The sequence below is a fragment of the Lipotes vexillifer genome, unplaced genomic scaffold, assembly GCF_000442215.2.
Source record: "Lipotes vexillifer unplaced genomic scaffold, Lipotes_vexillifer_v1.1 scaffold4, whole genome shotgun sequence".
NCBI classification, from domain to species: Eukaryota; Metazoa; Chordata; class Mammalia; order Artiodactyla; family Lipotidae; genus Lipotes; species Lipotes vexillifer.
In genome coordinates, this window is record NW_006785876.1 from 4,696,160 (window position 1) to 4,707,600 (window position 11,441).

The following is an 11,441-nucleotide window of genomic DNA, read 5'->3' on the forward strand; positions in this document are numbered from 1 at the left end:
TGGCAGGCGCCAGCGGGAGAGTGCCCTGGTGGCTTGGACCAGGGTGGGGACTTTGGATTCGGGGCAAGGTAGATGGAGCCGAGAGGTGTTGGGTGAGGACTGAGGGAGCTGTGACGGAGCAAAGGGGTTCTCCACTGACGCCTGGTGTTCTGGGTGGGTGGCGGTGCCGTCACTGAGTGGTTTTAAAAGGAGTATCAACTCAGATTTGGATGCAATGACCTCATGGTACCTGTGGGATGTCCACTGTGGAGGCATCAGTGCTCAGGAGAGAGATCTCAGCAGGAGATATGGATTTGGGGGTCTTGTAGTCCACAGGAGTGGATGATGTCACCCAAGAGGACACCCAAGAGGGTGGGGAGAGCCAAGCGTGAAGGCAGAGCTGGGAGGGGGGGAGGTGAAAGGAAAGGGAGCCCTTGAAAAAGAGTGAGCTGAAGGGGCCAGAGTGTGGAACACCTGGGCAGAGGGCTCCTGGAAGTCAGCGAAGGAGCTGCTGAAAGAGGGTGAGGGCAGCAGGGGATGTCCTGTGGTCAGGGCAGGCTCCATGCGGGGGGTGAGCCCTGAGGACCAGGACGCTCAGACAGTGATGGGGAGAAAAGGAGCCCGGGCAGCAGGGACCCTAAACTGGGCACAGGGGCGGGCATGTTGGGGGACCTGGGTGGACCCGGTCAGACTGCCATGGCACCTTCTCGTGTGGGAGGACTGGGGGACAAGGCAGGACGGGCAGGGAGGGGCCAGATGGTGGTTGCATCATAAATGCCAGGGGGAGGGTCCGCAGCACGTCTCATGGTATTTCGGTTATTTTCTTCTGGCAAACATGGGGTGTCAGAATAGGAAGAAGGCCACTGGCCTGGCCTGGCTTCTCTGTGTGGGGTAGAGGCTGACCTCTGATCCAGGAAATGGCTCCAACACTCACCCTGGGTGTTGAATGGGGTCTGTGCTCCCTCAGAGGACTGGGGAGAGCAAGGAGGTGATGCTAGCGGGCTCAGGGGCTGTGCCGCGTTCCACTGGACTGTCCCACGTCGGGGGCATGCACGCAGAAGGCTCTGGGAGATGCCAGGTGCGGGGCTGGGGCCAGTTCTGCTGTGTGCTCAGAATCGGGAGGTCTGGCCGGGAGATCGCAGGTGCTCTGGAGAAGGCAGCTCCAAGGAGGGCTGTCTTTACGCCCTATCCCTGTGCGTAGGAGAGACAACCTCTGACCCAAGATCCTGAGGAGTGTTCATCCTGGCCTTGCCCTGGACACTGGAAAATTGGGGGCTCAAAAAGTGGGGACCATGAGCTTCCACCCAGAGAGATCCTAGCCAGCCTGAGTTGGAGGATCAGCTACGGCAGGATGTGGGCAGCATGGCTGTGTTGCTGACCTGGACACTGTGCCCACCAGAACCAGCACTGGGAAGCAGGAGAAGGAGCAAGACCTGTTTGGGCTCCCTTGCTCCCCTCTCATTCATTCATGCATTCATTCATCACCTAGTCATTCCCTACTTACTGCGCATCTACTCTGTGCCGGGGACCGGAGGCATCAGAGATCAGACACACAATAGGTTGTGCTCTTGGGAGGTGCAGAGTGGAGGAAAGGAGACAGTGGGTGGTGGTGTGGGGTGGAGAGAAAGCCCAGAATTAAAATCAGGAGGCCGAGTTCTGGACCTGGGCTCTTCCAGTCCCTTCCTGGTGACTGTAGGCCAACTGGATCTCAGAGTTGGGGTGCTGAGCTATCTGGGAGGGTTTTCTCGCCTTCAGATGCACCCCCCCCTTGTCCTAGGAGTCAGCCTCCCACTGGGGAATTCCAACCAAGGGGGTGAGGAGAGATTTGGGGGAGCAGACTCAGGCCTGTCGTACAGTCAGTCTTGGGCTCAGGTCCTCCTCGTGACAAGGGTGGGCATTGCCTGTCTCAGTGAGCGATGAACTGATGAGTCGTGTGAGCCTGGAGGGGATGTTAGGGGTGTGTGTGTTGCATGCACACGTGTGTGCGCCTGCTGGCTGGACTGTGGCAGCAGGCGTGCCTGTGGGCGTGTCACTGTGTGTGGTGCAGTCTCTGTGTGTGTCTGTGTGTGAGCACATGGGGCAGGACATGTCTTGGAGTATTTCAGTACAGCAGGGTGAAGCTGACTCCTTCCTTCACCAAGGGCAGGGGAATAGGGAGGAATGGACTGGCACATGTTTTCCTTCTTTTGGTCTGGAAAGAGTCCTGAGCCCAGCCTGGGTGGGGGATCCATAGCTGGCTGCACCCTGGAATCACAGTTTGTGGAACTCCCCCCATCCTGTAATGTAACTAGATTAAGTGGCTCAGGGCAGGCAGGAAGTCTCTATAGGGACCCCACCCTGCCGCCTTTCTGCAAGGAAGCCCCTCCTAGTCCCAGCTCCGTCTGCTTTGGCGTCTGACGTGTGAACTTCCTCCTAACAGCTCCAAAGATAGGAGCACCTGCAACTCTGTCAGCAACCCCCGTGGGGAGCAGGGACGAGGATAACGTGGAACCAGGCAGTTTTAGAGCATCTGTTGTTCTTTGGTGTGCATAGCATGGTACTTTAATTGTTTTCTTACACCTTGTTTTCTTCTCTCCGGAATTTACGGTGCAAATGAGAAGTGACCGGGAAAGCCAGGGCAGAGGAGAGAGCAGCGGACAGAGTGTGTGATTTGGGGGAGGGTTGTTTACCCTCCTTCCCGGTTGTCTCTGGCTGATAACCCAGCGGGTCAACATTCCCTGAGTACATGGACATTTGTTTGGCAGCCCCTAGAGCATTTCCCTGCCACGTGTGCGAGGGGCTGGGGGACAAAGATGAATCGGAGCTCACAGTCAAGGGGGTGGGGTGGGGATGCAAAGGTGGAGACACAATGTTTACAGTCAAGGGACGTAGGGAGATAACAGAGAACTTTCCTCTGCTAGGAACAGGGAGCCAGCCTGCCTGGGAAGCTGGGGTGGCCTCAGACACATGACACTTCAGTGGGGCACTGAGGACAGGGAGGTGGCCACAAGAAGTACCTGGCCTGAAAGGGCAGGAGCACGCTGGGATTAAAGCCCTCTGGCAGCTGACCAAACTCTGGCTGAGATGCTGAACTTGAGCCACCCTCACGTGCTGCGAGAGGGACTGTGGGCAACTGTGGGTACCTCTGGCCCTCAGTATCCCCAGGTGGGCCTTGGACCCCTAACCCTCAGTGCACACAGGACCGGTTCAGAAGGATCCTAGACTTGGCCACAAAGAAGCTGGAAGGGAAAGCAGAGTGAGGGCAAAGACAATCCTACAGAATATTCTGTCTCCTCGCCTTTCAGCTGGAGGTTCCATGCCCGGTCCCTGGACTCCCATCCAGTGGCCTCAGGGGCCCCCTCCTCCTCAGCCCTCTAGCAGCTGGCCCAGCCAGTCCCCACTGGCCCCGCCTAAAGATATGTAAACTGGCCTCAGTCCCAGGAAGAGCTAGGGGTCAGGATGGGAAACACCTGATGACAGCCAAGTCACCATTTCCATCCCCATAAGCCTGGGACGCTGAGCCCCACTTTCCCTTTTCCCTTTGAGGGCACGAGGGCAGCAGGGCACAGGGGTGATTCTTCCCAACGGTGGCCAAGTGAGGCGGCCACACCCTGCCATGTGGCTCCACCTCGCAGAGGACAGGGAAAAACCCACCTTGGAGAAAAGATTTCAATCGACTCCTCCACCCTCCAGTCCTCTGTCCCTTTCTTCATTCTCAAGAGTGATTTAAAGGGTAATAAAACAGTTCACATGACACAGCATTTACACTATGGCCAGCACCGTTCTAAGGGCTTTGCATATCATAACATCTGATCCTTATAAAGGTCCTATGATGTGGGAACCATAGTCACCCCCATTTTACAGATGAGGAAGCTGAGGCATGAAGAAGTAAAGTAACTTGCTTGAGGTCACCCAGGTAGTAAGTGGTGTAGTTGGGATTCAAACATAAGTAGTCGGACCTCAGAGTCCTACCCTCTGCTACATTGTCGCTGAGACCCTGACTGCCCCTGTCATGGGGGCAGGAGTGCCACCTCAGAGGGCACGTAGCTGGTGTTCTCTAGACCTCATGCAGGGCATGGAGTCCAGCCGGGAAGACAGATGGTGCACAGATGCTAATACATTTTAGAGCGGCCTTCCTGGGGGGCAGGATTTCCCCAGCCCAGAGGGAACCCCGAGCTATGTAGAGCTAAGCCACGAAGGCATCCCGGAGAAAGTGAGTGACCAAGGTCTCTGCAAGGAGACCATGGTGTGAGGAGGAGACCGGGAAAGGGCATTGGAGGCCGGAGCCTAGATTGTGAGGCAGGAAAGTACTACAGTCTGCACCCCTCTGCACCCTGCCGGACCCTGCCGACCTGCCCGGGACGCCGGTGCCGCAGGGGCTGTCAGCGGTGGGGTGGCCCCCCGAGACGGAGCTGTCGAGTCTGTGCCTGACGCCTCTTTTCCCTCCACTCTCTTGGTCTCTTTCAGTTGGAGGAGGACAGACTCTCGGGGCACTCCCTCCCGCGGTACAGCCCCCTGCGACGACTGGCGTCCTCCGTTTTCTCCTCCTCCACGCTGGAGACCGAGCATTACCCTCACCCTGGCGGCGGCGGCTCCTCCGGTTCCCTCATTCAGCGCAGCCGCTCGGCGGAGAGCAGCCCCGTGCGGGCGCCCCACCGGCGCCACGCGCCCCTGGCCGCCGGCAACCACAGACTCGTGCCCTCGGTGCTCCGCATCTCGCGGTCACAGCTGCAGCAGGTGTGGGCCCGCTTCACGCACAAGACCTAGGCTGGGCCCCCCCCCCTCCTGGAGGGGGCAGGTGGGGGGGGTGGGGAGCAGGCAGAGACCGTGGTTCCTTCCCAGGACGCAATAATCACACACTCATACACCCTGTCCCTCCCCATCATGCAATACAGCCCCCTATAACATTGGCCCAAGGTACTGTAACGCCCCGCCCCTCACCCCCCATCGTCTCCCTTTGCTTGGTGCCAGCCAAATGGTGCAGGGAGGGATGGGGCTGTTGGTGCAGTTTCTGGGACAGGACAGGGGCCCTGGGCTGGAGCCACCAGTGAGTCCAGAGTCCAGTGGAAACCAAGGTGTCAGGAAGAGGCATGCTGGGTCAGAGTCAGTCTGGAATGGGGCTTATTTTTTTTAATCTGTGATCTCTTGGCATAGTTGGGCCTGGTCCACCCTTGAGGGGAGTGCCAGGAGACTGGGTCCCTCTTGGTGTGCTGTGTGTCTGTCTTTCCGTGTGGGGCAAAGCGTGTGGCCCTGTGTGTGAGACGGGGACCTGGCCAGCCATATTTGGGGCTTGGTGGGAAAGTGCCTCTACACTCAGTGGTATGGGAGGAAGCAGCCCTGTAACCCAGTGAGCCCTTCCCATGCCATTGTCACAGAGGACAGAGTCCTTGCCCTCCCACATCTCAACCCAGGAGGCCTGGAGCCCAATCCACTATAGGCTGCCCCTCCCCCAAGGCATATGTGCCATCATCCACTGGTGGGATTGGTTGCCTGGCCCAGCTCCTTAGGAGCTGAGCAAGTCTGAACAGGGGCCTGGGATCTGTCTCTCAAAGTGAGCTGGAGCCTCGGGGTGAAAGGACCCTGTCTAGTAGCTGTGGCAGAGAGGGTGTTGTAAAGGATGAGGTAGGACCTGTGAGCTCAGGACAAATTCCAGACACAGCAGTCCCACCACTGCCCCTCTCAGAGGGTGACTCATTCCTGTGGGTGCTCAGCCAATCTTTTTGCCCCCCCAGGGGCGGTGTTGAAGACAGAGCAACAGAGCACCTGGTAGGCTGATCAGATGGGGATCTGGAGGTGGGCGGGGGATCAGGATGCCAGATTGCTTAGCTCTTTCTGCCTGTTTCACAGCACCCAACCTGTCACTGCAGGGACCCCCAAGGTTCTCTTTCTTCGTTCCTGCCCATGTCAGCCAGCACCTCTGTTCCCCTGGGGAGTGCGGCAGTGTTGAAGATGGCTCCAAGAAGGGCAGTACCTGTATGGGGAGGGAAGGAGGGGAGGAGGCCTGAAGGTTTGCAAAATGTTTATTGCAGTAAGGTTGCGTCTGTGTGTGTGCTTATGCGCATGCAGGTACACTTATGAGTGTGCTTATGTATGAGCATTTGTGCATGTGGCAGGGTTGTCACGGATAGATGCTCAGGCTGTGCGCTGCCATTTACATAGACCCTAATGTGAATGGCATCCACTGAAGTTGCACAGTGCTACAGTCCTGTGTGTGTGGGTGTGTATGAGTGTGCATGTGTGTGTGTGTTAGGGAGTCAGAAACACATCTGTGCAGTCCTTGGTAGTTTCCTATGTACCTACTATCATCCTGGCTCCTCTTTCTCCCTCCTTCCTCTCTTGATGTCTGCTTCCCTCCCAACTCATCTCCCTTCAACTCCTGTCTCTGGTTGCGGTAGAGGCCTCAGGGCCCCTGCCCCAGCCTAGGGATGCCTTAGTGGGTGGGCAGTGCCCTGAGCCAAACTGTTCTCATAGATGGCTCATCCATGTGAGCTAAGCCTGCACCCACCACTCTCCTTTCTCCAAAATCTGTTTCTTTTTGAGGATATCTGGGCCAAGAGCACCCTCTCCATCTAGGAATGAAAGCCAGACTCAGGCCCACCCCCATCCTGACTGCTCATTTTTGAACCTCCCCAAGTCCGAGCCTCTGTTGCCCTCCGGGGTGTTTTGTGTGGCTCTACATCCTGCGGTGGCAGAAGTTAGAGGAGGGTCAGGGTAGACCCTCAAGAAAAGAGGGAAAACACAAAGCACAAAGGTGTGGGGGTGGGATGGACAGTAGCCCCACTCCCCGCCTTCTGGCACTGCCCCCCTCTCTCTCTGCTACCCTCTGGCCCTCTTTCCATCCTCTCCAGCTAGTGACAGGGGCTGAAATGAAGAGGAGTCTGTCCACCAGCCACTCTAAAAGTCAGCAGCAGTGGGGGCAGGGCCCCTGTTATCTGGGACTAGATGAAACCAAGCACTCTGTTATCCGGCATTTCCTTCCAGAGGGTTCCACTACCCGACCCTGAGCACAGCTCCCACTCAGTGACCAGCACCCTGAGGTACTCTAAGATCCCAAAGTGCCTTGTGACATATCAAAGATGATGGCACTAGCTTCAGCCTCGTTTTAGCATTAAACACATATTTCCGTTTCCAAAGCTTTTGGAGGTGGGGAATCCTGTTTAGCAACCCCAAAGTGGCTGAATTTTCAAACACACACACAAACACACACACACACACACACACACACACACACACACACACACCCCAGAACTGATAACTGTGGGAGAGGGTGTGTCCTTTAAAGTAAGATCATGATTCAAAACATTTTGTCCTTTGGGGGACGTCCTTTTACGTGTCCTCCGTAGTGGAGGAGATACTGTCTTATAAGCCATAAAGCTCTGAACTAACAGGAAGTGATCTTGATAATATTAAGATTATCTCAGGGCCCCTGCCCCAGCCTAGGGATGCCGTAGTGAGTGGGCAGTGCCCTGAGCCAAACTGTTCTCGTGGATGTCTCATCCATGTGAGCTAAGCCTGTACCCACCACTCTCCTTTCTCCAAAATCTGTTTCTTTTTGAGGATATCTGGGCCAAGAGCACCCTCTCCATCTAGGAATGATTATCTTTTGAGGGTAGTTTTGACTTTTGGAGCATCTAAGGCCATTTGAAGCCACGTGTGTTGGAGCAAAGTTCATGTAAAGCTCAGCAGAGCCCTGGAGTTGGGGTGCCTGTGCCTCTAGGTCCCAGGCTGGGTAGGGACCTGCAGTGTTGCCAGGCTCCTTTGGGTTTCCCAAAGAAGAGGTCAGTGTGTTTCGAGAAATGATACCCTGCTTGGGGAAAGCACGTAGCCTCCCCAAGGTCGGCTTTGAAAAGAAACAGTACTCTTTGTTGTATTGGAAAATGATATTTTCATACTTTAAAGTCACACCCTGCATGTAGTGGTGGCTTCCAATTATTAATTAATTTATTTTATTTAACAGTCACTGGCACACAGAGCTTATTATGTGCCAGGCAGTGATCTAAGCACTTTACAAAAATAACTTGTTTAATCCTCATAATAGCCTAGGAAGCCCAGTATTATCTGCATTAAACGGATTAATCAGAATATCTAATTTACAAAAGCATATTAAAAACCCCACCAATGCCGAATAACTGAGGTCTTGTTTGATGGGAGTTTTAAAGCATTTTAGTCTGTGTATTGGTCTATTTACTATTTACTGTCCTTTCTGGTTGGCCCCTCCTTGCTCTATCTAGGAAGAAGGAAGTTGTCTATGAGTCAGACTCTCCTTCCTTCTCCATCCCAGAGTCCAGGTGGGGGTCACTCCAGAGTACTGGGGTTGGTTGAAATGGCTGGACCCTGTCTCTCCAGAGACCCCAACCTCTCAATCCCACATGGCCCCAAGCATCCCATAGCAGCTCTGGGGATTAGATGGGCGGAGTAAGGGTTCCGGTGAGAAAGCAGGTGATCAAAACTCTGTCCTCAGTGGTATTGGTGGAATCCTTGGGGTAAGGCTCACAGGCAGGGCAGGTACTGGCATTGGTGACCACTGACCATGGAGATGTGATATGTCACCAACTCACATGTCAACAGGAGCCAAGCAGTGCCAGGGAGAGGGCACTTGTGGGGATTGTGGTAAACAGAAGGACCACCACCAATCCTCAGCTCAGCCAATTGTTGCCAGTATCTTCCAATTTTTAAGTGAAATCTCACAATTTTTAATTAGTGCCATCTAATTTTTTAAAAGCAACAACTTTTTAAAGAAAAATCACTGTGTGAGCTAAACAAAACCGGTTTACAGGCAGAGACCCTGAACTCAGTTTGAACCTCTCTGAGCCTGAGGACTCACTCACCCCCCCAAATCTATCCAAGGCTGTAGCACTCAAATGGGGGCAGTGTTCTGCCCCAGGAACTCAAACTGGGTGGTCTTCTTAAGATAAGGCAGTTCGTGGCCAGTGGGGCTGTGTGCTGTGTGCTGTGTGTACATGTCAGTGAGCTCATGGTGTGTGTGCCTAAGTGTGTGTGTGGGCCGGTGGATTTGTTCATGGCAAGTGGGGTCCTCCTCAGAGGACCAGTATTTTCTCTGTGGGACAGGAACCTGAGTCAGTGAAAAATGCTCTAGTAAATTCTCAGTAATGAATAGACACACCCCACCCACTTAAGGCAGCTTGGGTCACAGCAATAACCATTCAACACTCACCCCTGCCACTAGCATCCCGAACCCAGCAATCTCCTTTGCGTTTCCAATTGTGGGGAAAAGGGGAATAGCCCTGCCCAGCACATGGGGGAATAGTGGAAACTCTGAGCCACGCTGGTACCTTAACCCTTGCTCCCCCAGCCAAGAGGGACAGGCCCCTCCAATCCCAGGAAAAGCCAGGGCTCCTCTCTGTGGAGGGGCCCAGGACCCTCCTTTGCTATTTCTCTCCTCTGCCCTGCTTAGATCTCCTTTTCTGGGGAGGGGTGGTGCTGTCTGCCCAGGCAGTGGTTGGGGGGGCCTGGGCTACTTGGGGTGGGCAGAAAGAGCTGTGGCAATGTGTCTATATTGGGTGGCCAGGGGAGGGGACCATGCTTAAGGAGGATATGGGGGCCCCTGGCTGTGGGAGCATAATGCTGTATCTCCTGCTGTCCTTGGGTTGATTTGGTACCTGAGGATGGAAGAATAGACCTCTAAGGAGGGCCCGAACACCACCCCACCCCACCCCAAACTCCACTGAGATTCCAGCCCATAGGGCAGGAATCAGCCCACCCCCATGGGCAGTCCTTGGTAACAAGGAGTGTGGCAAATCACTCTTCTTAAGTTGGGGGGCACGTCCCCAAAGTTTGCATTATTCCCATTAGGGACAGAGGTGCCCCCGGGACTGGTGGGGTCACCAGCCTCCGAAAATTTTAAAGCATCCCTCTCCCTGAGGGAGAGGTTCCCAGTCTGAGGACCACATCCCTCAAATATCCCAAATGGTTTCTCACACCACCCTGTGGGCTACCCAGCTTAGGGAGCCCCTGGGCTTGAATGGCCCCAGCCCCCCAAGTGAGTAGTTAAGAAGCAGTGGGGGAAGAGGGGCAATGAAGCCCAAAGGACTATGGGAACCTTCCTAGACCTCCGCTTCCACTTGGTTCCGCCGTGCGTCCCACCAGGTACCCTCCCTTCTACCTGCACAGGCTCTGAGGGTGGGGGGGCTTGGGGTTCACCTTGCCACGACTAACAGGCCCCCCCCCTCACACACACATACACACACACACACACACACACACACACACACACACACACACTCACCCATAGCTGCAGGCACACTTCATGCACTCTCCGGACAGCAAACTAGCGGCCCCCCGCCCAGGAGAGCACGAGGATCGTGTTTCTGGGCCCCTCTCACAGGTTTATCACTGTATCGGGACCCCCATCTACCACATTCCCCTTTGTCCCCGACCCCTGGACCCGCCCCCGCGGCCGTCGCACCACGAATGTACGTTCAGTCTTTTTAACTAGCTGCTAAGCGGCGTGATCAGGGTACTGCCAGGCCTCCGAGCCCCGGGTTCGAGACCCGGCCCTCACGCCGCCAGAGCTGCCCTCCCGGGCGCCCCGACAAGTGCGCCCGAGGGGGTGTCAGCCTCTGCGCCCCGCTTCCGCCGAGCTGCCTGCTGCTAAAGTCCTCCCCCGGGTTATCGCCCCCAGCCGCCCGCCGCCCGCCGCCCCCGCCCCGCGCTGTGATTGTGTTAGCTTCCCCTCCGCAGGCTCTCGGTCGCAGGGTCCCTGGCCCGGGGCGGGGCGGGGCTGGAGTGGTAGCTCGCCCCTCAGGGCTTCAGGGCAGGATGCTGACGAGGGCTGGGAGGGGAAGCTGCCCAATTCTCCGGGCTCGAAGAGCCCCTGTCGCCCACCCCTGCTTCCAGTTACCTCACCGCCTACAGAGCTGCCCCCTCCCCCCCCAAATAACTGGCCTTGCAATTGGATGCCAAAGAGCCCAGAGTTGAGGGGGACCCAAGCTTTGAGCCTAGGTCTCTCAGAGCCACCCAACACCCCCTTTTGGCCCAAGACCCTGCGTCCGTGTCTCCTGCCCCACCCCACTTACACCACTGAGGGCCCTGGGGGTCCCCAAACATGCCCCCACTTCCAGCTCTTCTCTCTTCCCATCCCCGAAAATAAAACTCAGGGACCAACATCTGCTTCCTTTGCACTTGCTCCGTCCACCCCTGCCCCCACACTTGGAGGGGCGTCCGAGGGTGAAGAGGCGGGGTTCGGGGCCCATGTGGCTGACAGTACTGAGCGAGGAGAGGGCTGGCCCCTGCCCCCTAAGAGGTGAGACTGGTGGGATGGGGAAAGCTCAGCCCTGGGGCCCACCTGAGCCCTTTCCCTCCAGGGACCCGAGGAGCCCCCTCGCATTGTTGGGAGACACTTCCTGATCGAGGTGGGGAGGGGAGCGAGGGATAGGAAGGGGATTGGTGAGAGGACCTCCCTCCCGGAGGTCCCGAATCCCAGCCTGTTTATTCCTGGGCTTCCCCATACCATCATAACCCCC

At 56.2% G+C, this 11,441-nt stretch overlaps 1 protein-coding gene across 1 annotated transcript in view; it reads left to right on the plus strand.

The window, feature by feature from the left end:
* Window positions 1-11,441, plus strand: part of TTBK1 (tau tubulin kinase 1) — a 36,095-nt gene that overhangs the window by 15,788 nt on the left and 8,866 nt on the right. The window lies entirely within an intron of this gene.